We start from the raw sequence: 21,697 nt of genomic DNA, 5'->3' as shown, positions 1-21,697 counted from the left end.
GGGGCCTAACATCGAAGGTCATCGGCCGCGACTAATAATGCTGCAGAGTGTTGGTCTCTAAGGTTCAGGTGTCAAAAGGTTGGCCGGGAAGTCTCTACTGCTGCCAATGGCTACGCTCCTGTTAGCATAGGATAGCCAAGAGAGCTATAATTGTATGCGGCGTATTCCTCGCGTGTGGGCGCGAAACGAAACGTCCGCGTCCTTCTCCCGCACAACGCTTTCACTTACTTTTTAATTCGCAACTGGGCGAGGTGTGGGTGGCACCCATTTGAGTGATGGCCCTGTCAGCTGTTCTGAGATCACTTCATTAGCGCACGATGCACGCAACTGGACAGATAACTTCATTGCTCCAAACAAGTGGAGAGATAACTTTACAATTCAAGTACAAGCGAGGCAGGTGTTTAAGCCCTGTCAATTATGAAGATCCTTCCAGAAAATCTTGCCTGAATATAGCTAAAATTATCTGGTGGAGTAAGCCAAGATTGATCGCTCTAATAATAATTTGCATTGCAATTTTTGAGGAGGTATAGCCATCCGAATACCAATCTGAGTGTATATCCCTTAGTTACGTTTCCTGATACCGGACCGGGGATGGGATGAGATTAAATTATATGGCATGTTTTTGCGGCCGGATGCTCTTCCTAACGTCAACACATTTGAAGAGCTAATGAAGATGATATGAATGATGATGAATGAAACTGGGTAAGGAGGTGGAACGAATCGGTTGTGGTCTATGAATAGGAATTTTCTCGACATTTTCCTTGAGGTGAAAACGGGAAACCACAGAAAACAATTCTCAGGACAGCCGACTGCGGGGTTTCGAAACCACTCGTCTCCCGAATGCAGTGGTTGTGAGCGTAGCCGTAGCGTGTTAACCCGCACGATCATCCCGGTCGGTGGATACCACTCTGAGTGTCCTAGGTTCAAGTCCCGGTAAATTATGCTGATTGTGATCTGCGCAGAAAGTTGGAGAGTGAAGTATGAGGATATGAAAGTTAGTACTTCCAGAACTGAGATGATACCACTTGGTAAGAATCTTAAGAGAACTGAACGCAAGGAAGTGAATGTAGAACTAGAATAAGTGGATCAGTGAGTTCGCCGCAGTTGCAATTGACAATATTATGTGGAAATTAAATGAATCCACCGGTAAAGCTATCCTTAAATTGTTCATTTTTCTGTACGGGATTAAGAACTGAGGAAAATATCATAAGCTTAATAAAAATGAGAATGGTTGCTGGTGTCCGCTTCTGTGGTGTAGTGGTTAATGTGATTGGCTGCCACCCCTGGAGGCCAGGGTCCGATTCACGGCACTGCCACGCAATTTGAAAAATGGTACGATGGCTGGAACGGGGTCCACTCAGCCTCGGGAGGTCAACTGTGCAGAGGGGGATTCGATTCCCACCTCAGCCTTCCTCGAAGTGGTTTCCCGTGGTTTCCCTCTCCTTCGCCAGGCAAATGCCGGGATGGTACCTAACTTAAGGCCACAACCATTCCATTACTTCCTTCCCTCTTCATTGTCAATCCCCTCCGGTCTCTCATCCCCCCCCCACACACACACATCTAAGGCCCCTTTTGAACATAGCAGACGAGGCCGCATGGGCGATGTACTGGTCCTCCTTCCAAGTTGTATTTCCCGATCCAAAGTCTCACGCTCTATGACATTGCTCTTGAGGCGGTAGAGGTGGGATCCCTCGCTGATTCTGAGGGAAGTGTCAACCCTAGAATTTAAACGAATTAAGAAAGAAATGATTGCTGTTTCAAGTAGTTTAGAAGACACTCGTGGCGAAGGGATCAAGACAAAGTTGGTACTGAATTCGATGTATGAAGCTGTGGGCGTGGACTGACTTTGGTGGAGGGGTCACGAAAAGCAAATGGTGGGGTACAGGTTACTAGAATAAAAATTGATTCAGCCATTGTGGGGTAAGAAAAGCAGGCACAATCGAAATGGTAGGAAAGTTATCTGTTCTTAATTCCCTAACACGTCCTAAATTTATCTTACGGACCCCCAACTATTCCCACATAAAATATGGGGACGCGATATTGAATAAGATAACCTTTGCATCCTATTAAATGCTGCACTTCTGTTAGGTATTCACGGAAGGAATTTTGCAATCGAAATGAACTGAAAATGCAGTCGACTTAATTTCGCGTCTTTGCACTCTGATGTAACCGATGGCATTGTATTAAACACCAGAGCTGTGCAGAACCACGTGTAGATTAGTTCAAAATCATTTATAAGGGATGGTCCAGGCTTAAGTCTACACACGATCAAACCTCTGCTCGAGAACTCTGATCAATGAGCGTTCCAGAAACCAAACGACGTTCAGGTTCTTTGAAAAAATGAGTTTACCGAACTGTCCATGCTGTCTGAGTACAATGAACAGAAACGAGCTCGGACAGATCGAACTCTGAAGTTTAACTGATTCACTCATTAGTCAACTACTACCATATACATCGCTTCTCGGAACATATGTACTGTACAGTCTTCATTTCACTATTACTGCAAGTATCACTCACAACAACTCACACTCGGATCACCCACTGAGTGACTGCACAACTGAGTGGACTGCTGTAGCAAGACTGTGATCGAATTTCCAGTTTAGGTTCTCTCTCTCTCTCTCTCACACACACACACCGCTCACTCTTCAAATATGGCCCACTCTGATCGAGCAGTAATGAGTCTGGTTCGATTTTATACAGACTCGTTTAATCCCTGTTCATTCTAGAAGAAGGCTCGTTCCCTGATCAAACGGGCCGAGTAATAGAAGTGGAGACGGGATGATCTCATACTCGCCCACTGAACGGCGCTATTTAACACCCCAAGCCAAACATATTTTGATGTTAACTTTTCTTTTTTTAAATCAGTTTACGTTCCAGGCTTGACTTTTTCCTCGGATTCAGTGAGGGATCCCACCTCTATAGGCTCAAGGGCTGTGTCCTGGAGCGTTAGACTTGGGTCGGGGATACATCTGGGGAGGAGGGCCAGTACCTCATCCAAACAGCCTCACCTACTATGCTGAATAGGGACCTAGTGGGAGGATGGGAAGATTGGAAGGGAAAGACAAGGAAGAGGGAAGGAAGTGGCCGTGGCCTTAAGTTAGGTACTATCTTGGCATTGCTTGGAGGAGAAGTGGGAAATCACGGAAACCCACTTCGAGGATGGCTGAGGTGGGAGTTGAACACCTCACTACTCAGTTGACCTCCCGAGGCTGAGTGGACCCCGTTCCAAACCTCGTAACACTTTTCAAATTTCTCAGCAGAGCCGGGAATCGAACTGGGGCTTAGGGGGTTGGCAGCTAAACACACTAACCACTACACCACAGAGGTTTTATTTCGTAACTATTGTAATAGGGAGAACTTTCCGTACTCCATGACTTCATGCTCGTTGACTATTCAGCTATGAAGCTATGATTCGCTGACCTCCCACTACAATATTCCAGGCTTCCCAAGCATGTACCGTTTTCAAGACTCGCAAAAGGACTTCTTTTCTGAATCAGTTTCCTTAGCTTTGTCTGCCGTTGTTTGAAATGTAATCGTGGATCCGAGTATGTATCGGCGTTTTAATAACAAGGACGTCAGCTCTTCTCAGTGATCTAGTGCCCGGTACGCATGAGAGTTCTTCAAATACATATTTCTGAAGCTCTTTCAGAGTAACTCTTATGGCTGATTTGAGCCTGTGATGTTTGTTGTTGCGGAAGTGTTCCATAACTTCAAAAGCCCAGCTCATGTGAGAGGGTTTCAAACTCGTTCTATTTACGGCAGCGGGATAATTGACTAGTGCCTACGATATTACTCGCCACAGCTACATTACGTTTCGTTTTAATTACCTTCGTCCAATATGAGAAGAAAAATGAACACTTTTGGTCAAAATCCAGTTATTAGATCTGTGTCACTTATCCTTACGTAGAAGCTGTGTCCATGTTTTCAATTTTTGCAAACATGTTCTTTTTTTCAAACCAAACCCCATGGCGCAACAGTCCGAAGGGCCAGGGCCTACCAAGCGATAGCTGCTCAGCCCGAAAGCCTGCAGTTACCAGGTGTCGTGTGGTCGGCACGACGAGTCCTCTCGGCCGTTATTCTTGGATTTCTGGACCGGGGCCGCTATCTCACTGTCATATAGCTCCTCAATTTTAATCACGTAGGCTGAGTGGACCTCGAACCAGCCCTAAAATCTAGGTAAAAGGATACCTGACCTGGCCGGGAATCGAACCCGGGCGCTACGGGTAAGAGACAGGAACGCTACTTGTACACCGAGGGGGCCGGCGCAGTTCTTTCCACCATAAGTAATTATATTTCAAATGAATCACTCAAAGCATACAATCATATAAGAATACTGCGGTCCACCCTTTTCCAAGCGGCGCTAGTGCCAAAGACGTATAACATGTCGGACAGAATCTATGTAGCGAATAAAATTTGAATATACGACCTCGCTGCCAGAGCCGGTGTGACGTACAGGGCGCAGCTGTTGTGTCACCTTTCGTTTCATTTCACACATCGAAATTATCTTCAAATGGATGAGTACTTCGAGATGGAACTATACTGGTACAGTTGAATAAATCGTGCAGGAAATAATATTAGGTTATCATAGACGAGAGACAGATACTATTGAATACTATATCACTCGACCATGAGGCTATCTAAAATTTAAATTTGTTGAACGGGAACCTTGGCCAGGAAATACAAAATGAACAGCAACTCAAACTTTATTCGTAGCTACAATTTTTCTTCTTCTTCTCCTCCTGCATCTCCCTGGATTTTAATCCCAATTTACTGGAGTTGTTACTCCAGGAAAATTTAAACTAGTTTTACGCACGTATGTCCTTCTCGCTGCCAGCCCTATGTGGAGGGAGGTATTAAATATGGTGATTTCCTGTGGTGGCGCGTTGTATGGTTATTTGCATGCAGATGAAGGCACAGTCATCGAGTTAGAAAAATAAATATACAAAGTTAAAAATTGAACGAGGGGTCCTCTTTAACAAAGGCCAGTACAATAACCATTCTGAAAAGAACCAGAACAGTTGTAAGTATTGTTATGGGAATTCAAATTATAACTTTAAAAATTGCCTAATATTACTAGCGGTACCCTTGGAGAGACGCAGACTTACCTTTACGAAAAAATGCAATTGCCAACGAAATTTATAATGTCACATAGTAATATTATTAAACAGGTGAATGAAAATCAATGAAAGTGAAAATCCACAGCCTGTTTTAAGTTTCAACCGGATCCGGAATGGAATGAACGAAGACTCCATCTAGCGGAGCGGATAGAAACTATGCCGGCTGCCGAAGCCTGTCACACTCTTCTGGGGCAATGATTAATGACTGACAGATGAAATCATACTGGAGAGCGTTGCTGGAATGAAAGATGTCAGAGATAGCCGCCTCACATGAAGTGACCGGGATTTGAACCATAGAACCCAGCGGTGAGAAGCCGGCGCTTTGCCGTTTGAGCCGCGGAGGCTCGAGTAGATCAATAATGTTTTCAAATTAAAGGGCCAAAAACTTCCATTGACAACTTTATCAATTTAAATGTAAATCCTGTGTGTGATATTTCATTTGCATCATCAGATATAACTGATATATTCCAAAGAAAAGTTCCCCACGGCTGAAAAAATGCTTACGGTCTCGTGGTTCAGATCTCCAGTTTCGAATCCTTAGCCGGGAGTTTTTGGCAGTATTCCGTTTTTCTGGCTGTCTTCATCACTGGCATGAAAATGAGAAACAATGAAATGAGACTTGATAATGGATACATGAAGGCACCAGCTCTTGTTTTATACCCTATCCAGGTCGAGTAGCACAGACATCATAACGCTAGCTTTCTCACCTCAAGTCGGAGGGTTCGATCCCGGTTTGGCGCGGTGGTATTTGAAGGCCCTCAAATACGCCAGTCTCGTGTCGGTGGATTTATTGGCTCGTAAAAGAAACCCTGGGGGACAAAATGCCGGCATCTCGGCGTCTCTGTAAACGGTAAAAATAGTTACGGTAGTTGTTTGTTGTATACCCGTAGTTAATTGGTTAGGTTTTGTAACTGAAACGATATGAATATCTATCAGAGATCAGTGCTATGAGAAGAAACATCTCAACTAACAACAATAGTCAGTTAGCTTAAAGTCATTATTATCTCCCTTTGTGGATCAGGGGTAGAGTGTAAGCCTCCAGATCATAAGATCGCGGGTTCAAACCCGGCAGAGTGGTCACAGTATTAAAGGGCAGAAAAAGTACACTCGATACTCCATACCGTAGGATGTCGGATAAATTTCGCCATAAATTACAAAACAAACATCCGGTTTACTTTGCCATCTGGTAGAGTGTAATAGAACGTCGGAATTGATGTGTAGGTATCGTAGGTGGCGTCAAATTAAAATAATAATAATAATAATAATAATAGTAACAGAAACGGGTAAAATCTACTGCAAGAAATACTGCAAGGAAAGATGCCTGGAGAGAGAGCTGTTGACAGGAGACTGGACTCCCAAGACATCGGCAGAGTTGCTTCAAGCAGCTCACAACGGATAGGGACTAGAGGCAGAAGAAGAAGAACTGCATTTTTATGGATTTCAGAGACCCGAGCTGTCAGAAATTGGTCCTGCAGAAGTTCTTTTACGTAGCAGTAAATCTATTGACACAAGGTGACCTATTTGAATACTTTCAAATTCATCCGGACTGATCCAGGTTCGAACCAGCGCAGTTGGGCTCAGAAGGTTGGCACTATACCGCGTGAGCTGCTCAGTCCGGCCCTTACATTACAATGCCTTCATTCGGTAACTCAGGACTTATGATGATGATGATGATGATGATGATGATGATGATGATGATGATGATGATGATGATGATGATAATAGTTATTACTATTTTTGTTTCGTCATCCCCATTCACAGAGCGCGTTCGAACTTCTTCATCAGCTTAATGACTTTCATTCTACCAAAATATATTCAAAAGCTCACTGCGATGCCCCTTCCGTTCTTCTGACCACTTTGTACCAGTCCTGTTGCTAGTTATCACCATAAATTTATGTTTATTTACTGAAGTCTCGAATACTTCGTGATTTTTCAAGATGTCTTACCAATGTTCAATTCATTAAATTCCTTTCTTGTTTATTCCAGCCAAATTATTCTCCAATCTTGGGAATTTATTACATTGAATAATTTTCTTGTAAGTCTACTGTTATCCGTCCTAAAGTCCGGCTCCATGGCTAACTGGTTAGCGTGCTGGCCTTTGGTCACAGGGGTCCGGGGTTCGATTCCCGGTAGAGTCGGGAATTTTTACCATAATTGGTTAATTTCGCTGGCACGGGGACTGGGTGTATGTGCCGTCTTCATCATCATTTCATCCTCATCACGACGCGCAGGTCACCTACGGGTGTCAAATCAAAAGACCTGCATCTGGCGAGCCGAACTTGTCCTCGGACACTCCCGGCACTAAAAGCCATACGCCATTTCATTCCGTCCTAGAATGTGTCCAAAGAATTCCAAACATATTATTATTATGATTATTATTATTATTATTATTATTATTATTATTATTATTATTATTATTATTATTATTATTATTATTATTATTATTATTATTATTATTATTATTATTATAAGTTTGAAGTGACAATTTAATACTGTATCTGTCAGTTAGGTGCACAAGTGAATTAAATATGCTATGCAGCAGAAAAATTGATTTGAACCAATCAGACAATTTACAGCTATCATAGAAGGTACTGCTTGTTTCTTTAGCCTAGCAAGTCAAATCTCTGCTTGTATTCGATAATATTTGCTCTATTCACTTGAAATGTATAATCAGAACTAGTGCATTCTCTGAGTGGGGGAAATAAATTGGAACGCAGTACGGTAATTGTGCAATGAGTGAAGCGGTAGAATCAACTTACCTGCCTCAGTTAGGAATATTCCAGTCATCTGCCTGGAATTATGGTGATTTAACCTAGTTCTCGAGCACATTTCCCTGCTCTCATTAGAGTCAATGAGAGCGTACTCTACATTACAAATCTCTTGTTGAAATATTCTATGATTGTCTTTGAGTTTTCTAACAGCATTAAATTACATAAGAATAACTACAATACCATTTAAAAATTAATCAAAATATTTCACTCTCGGTATTATCAAAAAATATTATTTGCAAAGTTAATGCTGGAGTGTTTTAAATTTCGCGGTCTCGTAATCCGTATTCCCGCCTCTCTCTCGTTCAAAGAAGTTTATTTATCCGCATACCAACCCTCCCTCTTTATCTTCTAGCAGGAACTTGGACGTTTTTTCTTCGTATGCCTCCATTAATCGATTCTTCCTCAACTTAACCTAGTACGTTTTCTTCACATTCCTTTTCTCTCTTCTCATTGCTGTTCCCTCTCTTGTACATAATGTAATATTTATTTACTTTTTAGTGTACTATACCGTTACTTATGTGTTATGTCTGTATTTATCTTACTGTGCCTAGCTATAAGTTCTTCTCTTCGTTTTACGTTCAACCCTCAGTTTTCCTCATTGTTTCTTTTGCCTTTATGTTTTGTTGTTAATTGTTGTGTCTCTACAGTTATTTTGTTATTTTGTTAGTTTTTCATTTTTCTCTATTTTTATCATTAGGTGTTTTCCTTCATTGTTCTTACATTTATTTTGTTTATGTTTGCCTTGTGCTACTCTATTGTAAATATATTTTCATTGTGGAACTTTGTAATTCGGCTTCTTGCTGCTTTGGTTTCCCAAATAAATAAATAAATAAATAAATAAATAAATAAATAAATAAATAAATAAATAAATAAATAAATAAATAAATAAATAAATAAATAAATAAATAAATAAATAAATAAATAAATAAATTAATTAATTAATTAATTAATATTGTGTATAGACTCATTGGTCTATTAATTCGGACATTATATTGAATTTAAGAGTCTTTAAAATAAGATATTACTGAGAGAGTTTGCCATGCGGTTTGGGTCGCATAGTTGTGAGCGTATATTCGGGAGATGGTGGGTTCGAATCCTGTTGTCGGCAGCCCTGAAAATGGTTTTTGGTAGTTTACCATTTTTACACCTAGCAAATGCTGGGGCTGTACCTCCATTAAGGCCACGGCCGCTCCCTTCCCACTCCTTTTTTTGCTAGGGGCTTTACGTCGCACCGACACAGATAGGTCTTATGGCGACGATGGGATAGGAAAGGCCTAGGAATTGGAAGGAAGCGGCCGTGGCCTTAATTCCTTCCCACTCCTAGCTCTTTCCTTTGCCATCGTCGCCATAAGACCAATCTGCGTGGATGCGACGTAAGGTAACTTGAAAACCAAACATATTTCTAAGTCAATCCATATTTTATTTTTCTGATCCAACACTTCGTGGTGCAGCGGACTGCGTCTGCTTTGAGCGGCAGTTGGCACCACAGTCATGCAACGAACTGTTTGAAATCGGTTACACGAAGGACAGCTCTGAACCAGACTCCCTGCAGCGTGCATTCCACTTACCCCAAACCACCGTCGTCTGCGACTTCACTGGTGTCAAGTGAGAGCTCATTGGAGGATGGAGTGGAGGTTCGTTGTGTTTTCCGATGCAAACCGGATCTTTCTTGGTGCCAGTGATAGCCGTGTGTTGGTTAGAAGGAGGCCAAGTGAGCGCCTTCATTCCACCTGTCTGCGGCGTCGACACACTGGACTTACACCGTGAGTTCTAGTCTGGAGAGCAATTTCCTAAGACGGCAGGACCACTCTCGTGGTTATCCTACGCACCCTGACTGCAGATGTGTACGACCGTCTGGTGATTCGACCTCTTGTGTTGCCATTCATGAGCAGCATTCCAGTGGGTATCTCCCAACAGGATAACGCATGCCCCCATGCCGCTGTTGTAACCCAACGTGTTCTACAGAGTGTCGACATGTTGCCTTTGCCTGCTCGATCCCCCGATCGGTACCCAATCAAACACAGATGGAACATCATTGGACGACAACAGCGTCATCCATTACAGCGGTTATTAATGGACCAGCATGGCACATTTGCGATGGCATTTCTCGCGCAGATATTAACCTGTAGTCTAGTACCTTTAATCATTAAATTTGTTACCTCGACAAATATATTGCCTAAACGTATATATTTCACATTCCTTACCGATCTCAATAGCCGCAGTCGCTTAAGTGCGGCCAGTATCCAGTAATCGGGAAATAGTGGGTTTGAGCCCCACTGTCGACAGCCCTGAAGATGGTTTTCCGTGGTTTCCCATTTTCACACCAGGCAAATGCCGGGGCTGTACCTTATTTAAGGCCACGGCCGCTTCCTTCCACTTCCTAGGCCTTTCCTCTCCCATCGTCGCCATAAGACATATCTGTGTCGGTGCGATGTAAAACAAAATAGCAAAAAAAATAATATAGCACATTCCTTATTTCATGGTGTCTGGATACTTTTTCCCGCCAGTGTAGAAACAGTGGTTTATATTGAACCCGACAGGGGCATGATCCAAGGACCTTTGGTTGATATTGATCTCCGTAATTACGCACGCAATGATATTTAAGGGAAAGAATGCTGAAACCGATTAATATTCATATCATTAATAGAGGTAACACCGAAACTAATTAATATTCATATCATTGAGATAGATAAACTGTGTCTTTTAAAAATTATTCTAAGAGATTTCTTTGTCTGCAACTTATTGCGCAGTATTGTCCTTTGTGTGGCGGGGGCCCGCATAGGAAGCCAAGCCAACTTAGACCCGAGAGGGGTTATGAATGGGGATTCCCTGTGACATCACTCGAGAGAAGACATCCCTCCTCAAGACTCACTGAATGAGGGGAAACCAACTTTTTCGAAACGAAATATAGGAGCCATCTTGAACTCGGACTGGCCAACTTAATTACTTACGATCTAGAAAATTAATGGAACTCGATATATGGGGTCGTCTCCCGATTTAAAAGGTATAAATGTCACTGGGACATTTATTTAGAGTGTTTAATGTCCTCTTTCTTGATAACATTTAGAAGAAGAAAGAATACTGTGTGGTTTCTGCGTGGAAAAGTACTGGGCCATCTGTTTATTCTCACGACACCTCCTCGAGAAAAGGAGTTCACCACGCATGGTGGGGGAAGCAGGAGAGATTTTAATTAATTTAAGGAGATTCACCGAAGGATAATTGAGTGGTTATGTCTCAATCGCATCAACTAAATACTGGTCACCGATTAACCGTACTATTTTACCTCGAGTACGCCAGGAATAGGCGCTACGCAAATTAGTGGAAGGGGTATCGCTCCCTTGTAAAAACTACTGCAGTAAGGGACAAGCGTCATTCGGGGTTAGCGGCTCATCGACGGCGAAGCTATGCTCGGTTAAGCCCTCGTTTGTTCTTTGTTCAAGTGAAGTTAACTCCTATTTTAAGTGAAATAATACAATTTGCATAAACAGTGTATAGTTTTGATCTCTGTGACGCCAGTGTTAACTTTTTAGAAAACCGTGATGTGTAAAGTAATATTATTAGTATTACTATAGTGCAATAATCTTACGTAGTCGTTTACGAGATCGCGACCGGACGTTCACATTGAACGCTGTCAACCGGAGTGTGAATTAAACAGTGACGTTGTGTGTGTACAGGATTAATTACCAGCGGCTCCACCAGCACCGAACAATGGGTCTTCAACTTCAAAATGGACTGGAGATGAAACTAATCACCGTGGTGCCCATGGAGGAGGAGTAAGCTCAGGATGGACCTCCTGAGCTGACGAAGGGGTCATCATGTGATAGAGATGAGTACAAAGTCTTATTATCTGGCATGCATAGAGGGATGGGAATATTTATTGTAAACTGACGCTATAAGAGATTAAAGATGTAGTCCTATTGAAATAGAGCGCCGGAATGGCCGCGTAGGTATTAATTCTTAGTTTAGGAAACCGGCAACAGGTCTGAGTAATTGATTGTAAATAATTTAGGGATATAATACTTTAGCTTTTCATAGGATAGAGATTCATTCAATTATTTCTTTCTTGGGAGATTCTGTTTGTTTATTTGCGTCGGAAGACCAGGATTAATTAGTTTAGGGGAATGCAGTGAGAGTAGTCATTAGAGTAATCATTAATTTGATAAGTGTATGACAAGTAAAACGGTAAGTACTATTGTGTGTAAGGCACGGAACTACGAGGCTCAGCGGCCGAACTGACAGCCACAAAACTCCACCCTTTGAAATACTTAGATTGGAAGTGATAAAATTAAATTGATTGTGATTAAATTCATCAGGAAGTGATCATAATCCGTGTGTCAAATACATTCGTGTGAATAGTAATTAATTAATGAATGTAATGCCGCGTGACGAAAAAATAGCCACGTGATGACCATCGGTTAACTAGCAGTCAGTAATCTGATGTTAATTGCCGAGCGAGCACTTAAGTGTGTTGTAATTGCTGAATAGATTCCGCACGATGACCATGTATAAGTAATGTAGCGGGTAAGCCATGTAGGATGGCAGGAATAATAATAATAATAATAATAATAATAATAATAATAATAATAATCGGGCAAAGATTACCATTGTAATACCGGGGTCGCGTTGTGATAATGACGTGATACTGTTGGGTAAATACTATGTGTTGAATTCAAGGTGATTTGCGCGGGTCTGTGAGAGCGCAGTTTATTGTAGAAGTATTTCCGAGAGAAGAGTTACTGTTTCCTTTTGAAAGGAAATGTTACGCCTGTTAATGGTGGGTTGTCGACCGCGTGTGGAATGGGGGCATTTCGTCTGACCTTGCCCAGTTGTGTTTTTTTTTTTTGTGCGGGCGCTCCGTAAGCTGAGGAAGGAGCGACAGTGCTGTTAAAGAGAAGTCGGCTTCTCTGAACGGCGAAATAATGTGATTTACCTAACACGGCAGAGCAGTGTAATAATTAACAAGCGACCCGGTCGATAATGTTTGCTAATGAATCATGGTTAATTGCTCGAGTATAATATAGATAGGGATTACAGGACCCTGCCTTCATCGTTAGAGGTTGTCAGTTCGATGCTCAACGTAGGCATTGGAGGCCTACAGCGCCAGAAGAAATATCAAGGTGCCTTTTACGTATTTTGTTGCATATCATGTATCATTTATGTGTTCTTTATGTCATGTGTGGTTGTACATAAGATCAGTGGTGGTTCTGTCCATCAGCTTGGCGATGTCTATAATAGCGAGGGCCGGTCCGAACCCAGGTGTTGTATCATATGTGTGTATTTTTTTTCTTTTACGTCATTTCATTGGGAAATCTAGGTCATCATTAGAATAGGGATTGCTCAGATGTGTTGTCGGACGCATGTTAGTTTTATGTGTTAGCGATAATATAGCATCAGTGTTATGATAAAATTACCATTCACTATATGTCACGATACATCGCTTCGCGATAAACGTACTCGTTTCTATCAAGTATAACGGACAGATGCCCACCTAACAAACCACCACAAACATTTATAAATTTTAATGTAACTCATTAGTGTTATTTAGTGCGTCATTTCCCATCATCATTAAGGTTGAATAAACCGGTTTGTGAGTTAAATATTTTAATTCGAATATGTTCTCATTTTTAATTATATATGCCCCGCTTCTCCTCCCTTGTACGCCTTTAAGTTTACTTTAGTTCAGCGCCTATTTATTTCATACTCCTTGACCCATGTGCGACCCTGTAGATTCCATGCCGGTGCCATTTAGGTAGGGGGCGGGTGCAATATTGGTAATGTAAACTTAAAAAGCATCTACTCCTCCCAGGTTAGAGCAACTACCCGATGTTGATTGGCGGCCTACCCATTGCCTTCTTGGTTTAACCGGATGTTAACCAGGCCAAAATAACTAGGCGCTCTAGTTAAAACAATTTGATACGCTGGAAACTTTAACAAAATTTCAGAATTAATAATATCGTCGCTGCGGGAGCAATACTGCTCATCTGGCAATTCTTTACATATCAATTATGTTTTAATACTGGTTACGCCTTCCAGTAACATATCGATATGCGGAACATTAGACAAATTTTCGCGGTGTTCATTTTGTTGCGCGAATGTGTAAAGGAATATGAACCTTAAATATGTTATCCTGTAGAATTGCGTAAATACGTACATAGAGTGCGGTACGATATGGTTCATTTTATTTTACAGTTTGTCATAAGAAAATGAATACAACGAAGTTTCTTCTGATAGCCTGCATATCCATATATTGCCGCAAGTCGTGAACTTTCCTAAGGAAATTTATGGGTAGGAAGAGCATAGTCAGACACGCTGTATTGCTCGCGCAGCAACGATGTATTCAATGAATATTTAAATTCCATAATCACATTGTACTCGAAATAAATATTCTACTTATTAGGTCGTGTTCAGTGCATGTAGTACTTATCGAAGCAATGATAAGTACAGAACAAAAGATGGCCAACCACATATCAGCGGTAGTATCCAAGCGAACAACCTTCCGATTTCGCGACGGATGCTCTGCCATTGAGCTATGGTGACCTTGATGACCTGGTGATCTGGTGGATCTACCTTACAAAGCCGGAACCAGGCTAGAAATAGCTACACCAAATTATTATTGTTATTACGAATGAATTACCGACAGTTTCATTAGGATCATTAAAGTCAGCATGCCTCAATCAGTACACATTGCACATACTATAATACTTGACAACAAATGACAACATTCCACTGATTAGTGACCGTTTACAAAATGTATCTTCTCCTCAGAGCGGATCTCTGGCTGGTTAGTTTGCTTGGAGCGGGCGGTATTTTGGTAATCTTTTTTTTTTTTTTTTTTTTTCTATCTGCTTTACGTCGCACCGACACAGATAGGTCTTATGGCGACGATGGGAGAGGAAAGGGCTAGGACTGGGAAGGAAGCGCCCGTGACCTTAATTAAGGTGCAGCCCTAGCATTTGCCTGGTGTGAAAATGGGAAACCACGGAAAAGCATCTTCAGGGCTGCCGACAGTGGGGTTCGAACCCACTATCTCCCGAATACTGGATACTGGCCGCACTTAAGCGACTGCAGCTATCGAGCTCGGTTTTTGGTAATCTTCATTGACAGGTCTTGTCTTTCACTTCGCATGATAGCTCCATGCAGACAGGTTCGAACACACGCCTGTTGACTATAACTACGTACGACTGCTGTAAACTTGACTCAACTCCCGACAAGACGAACTACTAGCACAATCAACCCACGCGACTGTCCCAAAAGTGAACTACTTAACACATATCACTCGACAAGACAACAACACCACACAATACAACGCCAGTTCTTAACCAACTCTACTCCTTGCTCGCGGCAAGCCTGCTTTTATATACATGGTGAAAAAGTTCTACTGACTTCGTGGTGCGGCCAGAATAGGAAAGTTCTAATTTCGTCTTCCATAAAATCCACGAAGACACCAGACGAAGAGCACAATAGAAGTAGAGGCCGTCACGTAACCTCAGGCCCGCTGCGATGTCACCAGCCTGACTCACTCATCTCTTCCAGGGAATAGCGGAGTGGAATTTCCAGAGGACTGGCAGTCTTATGAGCACATAACATTATTATACAGTAATACGATCCACCGCCTGCCCCGCGGAGTAGGCTTAGCATGTCTGTCTCTTACCTGGAGACCCCGGGTTCACTCCCGGCCAGGTCATGGATTTTACGTGGATCTGAGGGTTTCTTCGAGGTCCACTCACCCTACGTGATTACAATTGAGGTGCTATCTGACGGTGAGATGGCGGCCTCTGTCTAGGAAGCCAAGAATAACAACCAAGAATATTTGTCATGCTGACCACACGGCACCTCATCACCTGCAGGCCTTCGGGCTGAGCAAGGTTAATTTGGTAGGCAATGGCTCTTCGGAGCTGTTGCGCCATGGGTTTTGTTTGTTTTGTTTTATAAAACCCACCACTGTACCGCCAACCTCGCAGAGTTATTTAGATATCTGTTTGGGTGTACATCATTGAGCTATTCTAGCGGATACCTCTTTACACGCCTTTCGGGATGCCATTCCACAGGTCTGCTGCTGTCATACTTTACAACGCAATGTGTTTCAACCAGTGAGGGTCCCTTTAACTTTATTCCACCCCTTTCGCATCTCACCTGCAACTTATCTCTGTTGTGCAACAGAATTGACTTCAAACAAATAAGAGGCTACAATATCAAGGAGCTAACGCGGCCTACAAATTATTAGGATTTTCCGCCAACATTAAATTGGAGAAACAGATACATCGGCAAGATTCCATATGATCATGTTTTCAAGAGCTAGTATTAATCTAAATCACGTTATTATACGTAGGAACCGAGCTGGATAGCTGCAGTCGCATAAGTGCGGACAGTATCCAGTATTCGGGAGATAGTGGGTTCGAACCCCACTGTCGGCAGCTCTGAAGATGGTTTACCGTGGTTTCTCATTTTCAAAGCAGGCAAATTGTGGGCTGTACCTTAAATAAGGCCACGGACGCTTCATTCAAAGCCCTAAATCATTCCGGTCCCATCATCGCCGGATTTCAAAACAAGAATCCTAGAGCCGTACCTATTATTACTACCGCACGTTTCATGGTGGGGTATAAAATACATATTGTACTGGTATAAAACTTTTATTCTGGTGAATTAGTATAATGGAGAAACAATGGCCTTTTAAGAGGGATTACTGAATGTTTAACGTTGGTTTCGTGATTTATATCCGTAGAACAATAAAAAAAAAGAAATGAAAACAACTTTGAATTGGGTCATTATCTTACTCAGTGGCAGTTATATAAATGATAGGATTAATTATTTAATATGCAAGAATTTCCTTAATGACATCAAAGGATTTTTTCCCTCAGTCTAACTCCGCTTGGAGGAGAGGGAGTTTTTGCGCTGTGCTAGTTACATAATGGAGTGTTTCTTCTTGCCTGCGGCTAATTATTCGACCTCTTTTCCCTTTTTGTTGCGTGAAGATGGCTTGAACTATTGTAAGGGGACTCGGCTGGGCGGTATGGCCTGGCTTGTTAAGACGGATGGGTTGGTGGTGCATCAATCACATGGACTTAGTTCCGCAATTCCAACCCAGCCTACTATATCCTGGCCGCCGTCACACAGAACTATCGTTAGCCGCTTGGCCGCGGAGGCGACACAGGATGTTGTGAAATTTAAACGGTGACTAAAAGGTGAACCCATTCCACTCTATTTACACACAAAAATGTATATGTATTCAGTATATATATTTGTTTGTCGACTCGTTTGCAGTAATTGTCCGAATTGTCACGTAAAATTGTTTACAGTTCCTCACTTAAACAGGCCACGATATTGTTCTCCGACTCAATGGTGCAGCAGTTTTCGATTTACATGGTCTCGAGTTCGATCCTGGACAGGGTCGTGGATTTATTAATATTGCACTGGTGACACAATTTTTTAAAAGTTTAATGTTATGGTGAAGAGAATTTGATTTATTTGTGTTTTTTGGATCACAGAACAAGTAGCCTGAATGAAGCTTAAATTTATTGATCGGCTTTCAGTTTTGAGTAGTGAAAACAATTATGTTACTTGATTTACGTCCAAGTAATTACTTTTACGGTTTTCGGAGACCCCGAGGTGCATAAATGTAGTCCCGCAGGAGTTCTTTTAACGCCGGACAGAGCCATGATCGAACCTGCCAAGCTGGGGTCAGAAGCCCAGCGTCTCAACCGTCTGAGCTACTCAGCCTGGCTCAGTTTTGAGAAAATGACATTTCTTGTATGTATGCTTTAAGAAAAGAGGAACATACAATATCACTTACATTACCAGCGACCAAGTGAGTTGGCTGTGCGGTTAGAGGCGCGCAGCTGTCAGCTTGTATTGGGAAGATAGTGGGTTCGAACACCACTGTCGACAGCCCTGAAGGCGGGGTTTTCCGTGGTTTCCTATTTTCACACCCCGCATATACTGGGTATTTACCTTATCTAAGGCCAAGCCCACTTCCTTTCAACTCCTACCCGTTTCCTGTCCCATTGTCGCCATAAGATCTGTCTGTGTCGATGCGATGTAAAGCCAATTAATTTACAAAAAATAATAATCATTAACAGCGTCTATTTCTGGCATGTCTCTCGTACAGTGTTGCAGGAGCATCCATTTTCACTATAGAGTAACAAACACTTAACACACCATGACCCTCTGTATCACCGCTCCATTACCGATATATCTCGGTGAAAGCATTTACAGTAACATGCTCATTGCCAACGTCACTATAATTTCGCGGGAAGATATCCAGGCATTATTAAAAAGAAGTGCATTTTAATGACACGTTACATTGCAACTCTTCATACGAGCGCATCAGATTATCGAGAAATTCTTTGAAATTTTCCGCTTTGATGTTACCAAGAAAACCACTCGAAACATTTTTAAAAGGATTGCCATATTGTTTGCTCCTTGTTCTTAAGCATTAATTCAAAACGTGCCGTGAGAATATTGCGACATGCTCAGGCAGTGATGTCACCTTCTTATACAAGGGTCCCGATATTTAGTGCAAAAAGTGTAATTACAGTAAATGGCCGCAATTCGAAAGCTAGAGAAGATGCGAATTTTAATACCCTTTCATATTCAGTGGCATCAAGTTAACAAAGTTTGGCTCATTTCTTTTCCATGTCGTTTTTTTTTGTGGATCCATGGCTAAATGGTAAGCGTGCTGGCCTTCGATTCCAGGTTCGATTCCCGGTATGATCGGGAATTTTAACCATCATTGGTAAATTTCGCTGGCATGGGGGATGGGTGTATGTGTATTCATTATCATTTCATCCTCATCAAGACGCGCAGGTCGCCTACGGGATTCAAATCAAAAGATCTGCACCTGGCGAGCCGAACAAGTCCTCGGATACTCCTGGCACTTAAAGCCGTACGCCATTTCATTTGTGTGTCGAACAGTGTTATGGTTCCTGGACTGGGCGTTTGTGTTGCTGTAACACACACTTCTTAATTTACACAAAACGCACCACACTAATCTACAGAGTCCGCCAGAAAAATGTATACACTCTTTACGGAACAAAAACTATTTATTGTGTGTGTTTGTTTACATTTACATTTTTATTACACATGTAGTACTGTATTCAGTTAAACATGTGGTTACATGAGATGTTCAAAATGTTCACCGTTGGCTGCCAGACACATAGCAGAACGACGAGCGGTCGCTGCAACTACGTCCGTCAATGTTTGAATGGGGATCTCTGCACATGCCGCTGTAATCTCCTGGCGAATGACCTCCAGCGTGCGCGGCTTCTATCGATAGACTTGACTTTTCACAGTTCCCCACAAGTAAAAGTCCATAGGGGAAAGATCTGGTGACCGTGGGGAGAACTCAATGGGTCCTCGTCGTCCAATCCAAAGCCCCGGCAGATTGTCATCCAGGAAAGCTCGTATTGCTACTTGGTAGTGTGGTGGCGTCCCGTCCTGTTGGTAGAAGACTTCGTCATTGGCTCCATAAAGCTCACGTCCAGCTGGTAAAATTAATCTGCGTAACATTTCCAAGTACACTGCTCAGTGACAGTACCATCAAAGCAAAAGGGTCCTAGTAAGCCCTCGACGACAGTCCACACCAGACAATAACCCTTGGTAGATTGACCGCCTTGTCCACATGAACATACGGATTTTCCGGAGCCCAGTAGACACAGTTATGTCGATTCACTGTTTAAACTGGGCTTCATCAGACCACACTAACTTCGTCAGAAAGTGGTCATCTTGGGTTACCATTTGCTGATACCATTCGCAAAATTGCATTCGACAATCGGGATCGTCCTCATTAAGCGCATGCAGTAATAGTGGGATGTAAACTTTCCACTTAGCTGTTTCCAACCTTCGTCGTACACTTGTACTGCTGATCCCCACTTCCCGTGCACAATGCGTAGCAGACTTCTGTGGAGAATTAGCAAAACTTCTCAACACATGAGCCGACGAAGCAGGACTGGTAGCTGTGCGCGTTCTTCCCGATCTTCCTTTTTGAATATCACAAATCGTTCCATACGTCTCAAACTTCCCAGTAATGCGTTTAATTGTTAGGCGTGCTGGGGGTTCTGTTTCAAACTCCCTCCTCCACTGACGTTGCACTTCAACGGCATTATCAAACCTGATAAACCACTTCAGAATGTACTTTCGTTGCTCGAACGTCAAGCGTGCTCCAACCATTTTGTTTTCCCACTATCGTGATGCAAGTACTATTATTATTAAAGCGTCTTTATTGTGGCGAAGTTAGGGCTCCCGGCCCTTTCTTACACTTAACCACTTCATGTATATACAATGTATATTTTACATAAAATTTAAACATATGAAATCTTTACAACCTAAAGTATAATTAAAGCAACTAAAGTATCACTAACTAAACTGAGGTGAGTAATGTATAACTAAATTATATACAGGAACACATTGCAATAAACAACCATATTCACTCTCATTCATGCATCCCATTCACACTCAAGAAAGACTGGAAGTGCTCACCGACATCTGTTGAGCGAAAGACCACACTACAACATTTATAAACAATGATAACAGTTGATAAAGTCTATATCCCGATATCGTCTAACAAAGAGTGTATACATGTTTCTGGCAAACTCTGTATATACATAAAATCGTAATGACCGTGTGTCTGTCTGTGCATTGACTACCTCAGCGAAATTTTCGTTCAGTTATCCGTTTCAGCTGTAGTAAATACCATCAGCATATATTTAGTTGTTTGTTTGTTTGTTTGTTTGTTTGTTTGTTTGTTTGAGTTCTTATAACTTTACAAGTACTGGATATATATATCTACCAAACTTCATATTTAGAATCTGCTGTCCTTGGGTAGGTTTTAGAGCCAATATTGTTCCTCAATCCCTGAACTGACTGGGGTTTATACGAAACCGATACCGACATTTTTCACACCCACAAAATATACACAACCAAACTTACAGAAAATCTACCTGCTTAAAGGAAACCAATTTCTAAAACTTTTTATTTTATTTGCATCATTTCGATACGAGGATTAATAAGGGAGATATCATTAACGGACCGTTTTTCAGTCTAAGCTCGAGCGGACTTAGCCTAAAAGCGAGCGCGTGTAAAGCATATTCACTGCGAAATTAATGGAAATATTTTAACCAAATTTCATATTTGGAATTCCCCTATCCAAAGGTAGGTTTTAAGGTTCATAACACTTTAAGTTGGCGGAATGGATTGGGGGTTTATAGGAAACAGAAACAGTGATTTTTGTCTTCCACAAAATATACCAGACCAGACTGGATGGGGATCGACCCACCTTCGTGCAAATCCATTTCTGAAACCTCTTTTACATTTGAAATTAAAAATGAGATATCATTAACGCACCGTTTTACAGGATAAATTCAGTGGACATAGCACAACAGGCAATTTCCTCACATATGTGAAATATTGCTAACGACCGTGTGTCTGTACATTGACTATTTTTTGCAAAATATTCGTTCAGTTATCCATTTAATGTTTTATAATGACCATCTACATGCTTTTAGGCTTTAGTGTACTGTATGTCGATTTGTTTGTTTGACCGTTTGTTGAGTCCTTGTTGCTGGGAAACTACCCAGGATTTTTCTATCAAATTTTATATTTAGAATCCACCTATCCTTCTGTAGTTTCTAGGGCCAATACATTATTTCTAAATACAGGATTGGTTTGGGGGTTTATAGGAAGGCGAAACAGTGATTTTACCACTACCACAAAATATAAAGGGCCAACCTTAATGGAAATCTACCAGCCTTAATGGAAATCAGTTTCTACAAACTTCTTTCTCATGGGCAAAGTTTCGATAGGAGCATAAAAGGG

The 21,697-nt window shown here is 41.9% G+C and overlaps 1 protein-coding gene across 2 annotated transcripts in view; it reads right to left on the bottom strand.

Moving 5' to 3' along the window:
• The window catches only part of LOC136858661 (peroxidasin homolog), a 990,357-nt gene that overhangs the window by 671,811 nt on the left and 296,849 nt on the right, over positions 1-21,697 (bottom strand). The gene's annotated exons all lie outside the window — the stretch shown is intronic.

The sequence above is a fragment of the Anabrus simplex genome, chromosome 1 (assembly GCF_040414725.1).
Source record: "Anabrus simplex isolate iqAnaSimp1 chromosome 1, ASM4041472v1, whole genome shotgun sequence".
NCBI classification, from domain to species: Eukaryota; Metazoa; Arthropoda; class Insecta; order Orthoptera; family Tettigoniidae; genus Anabrus; species Anabrus simplex.
This window is presented reverse-complemented; position numbering and strand designations above follow the sequence as displayed.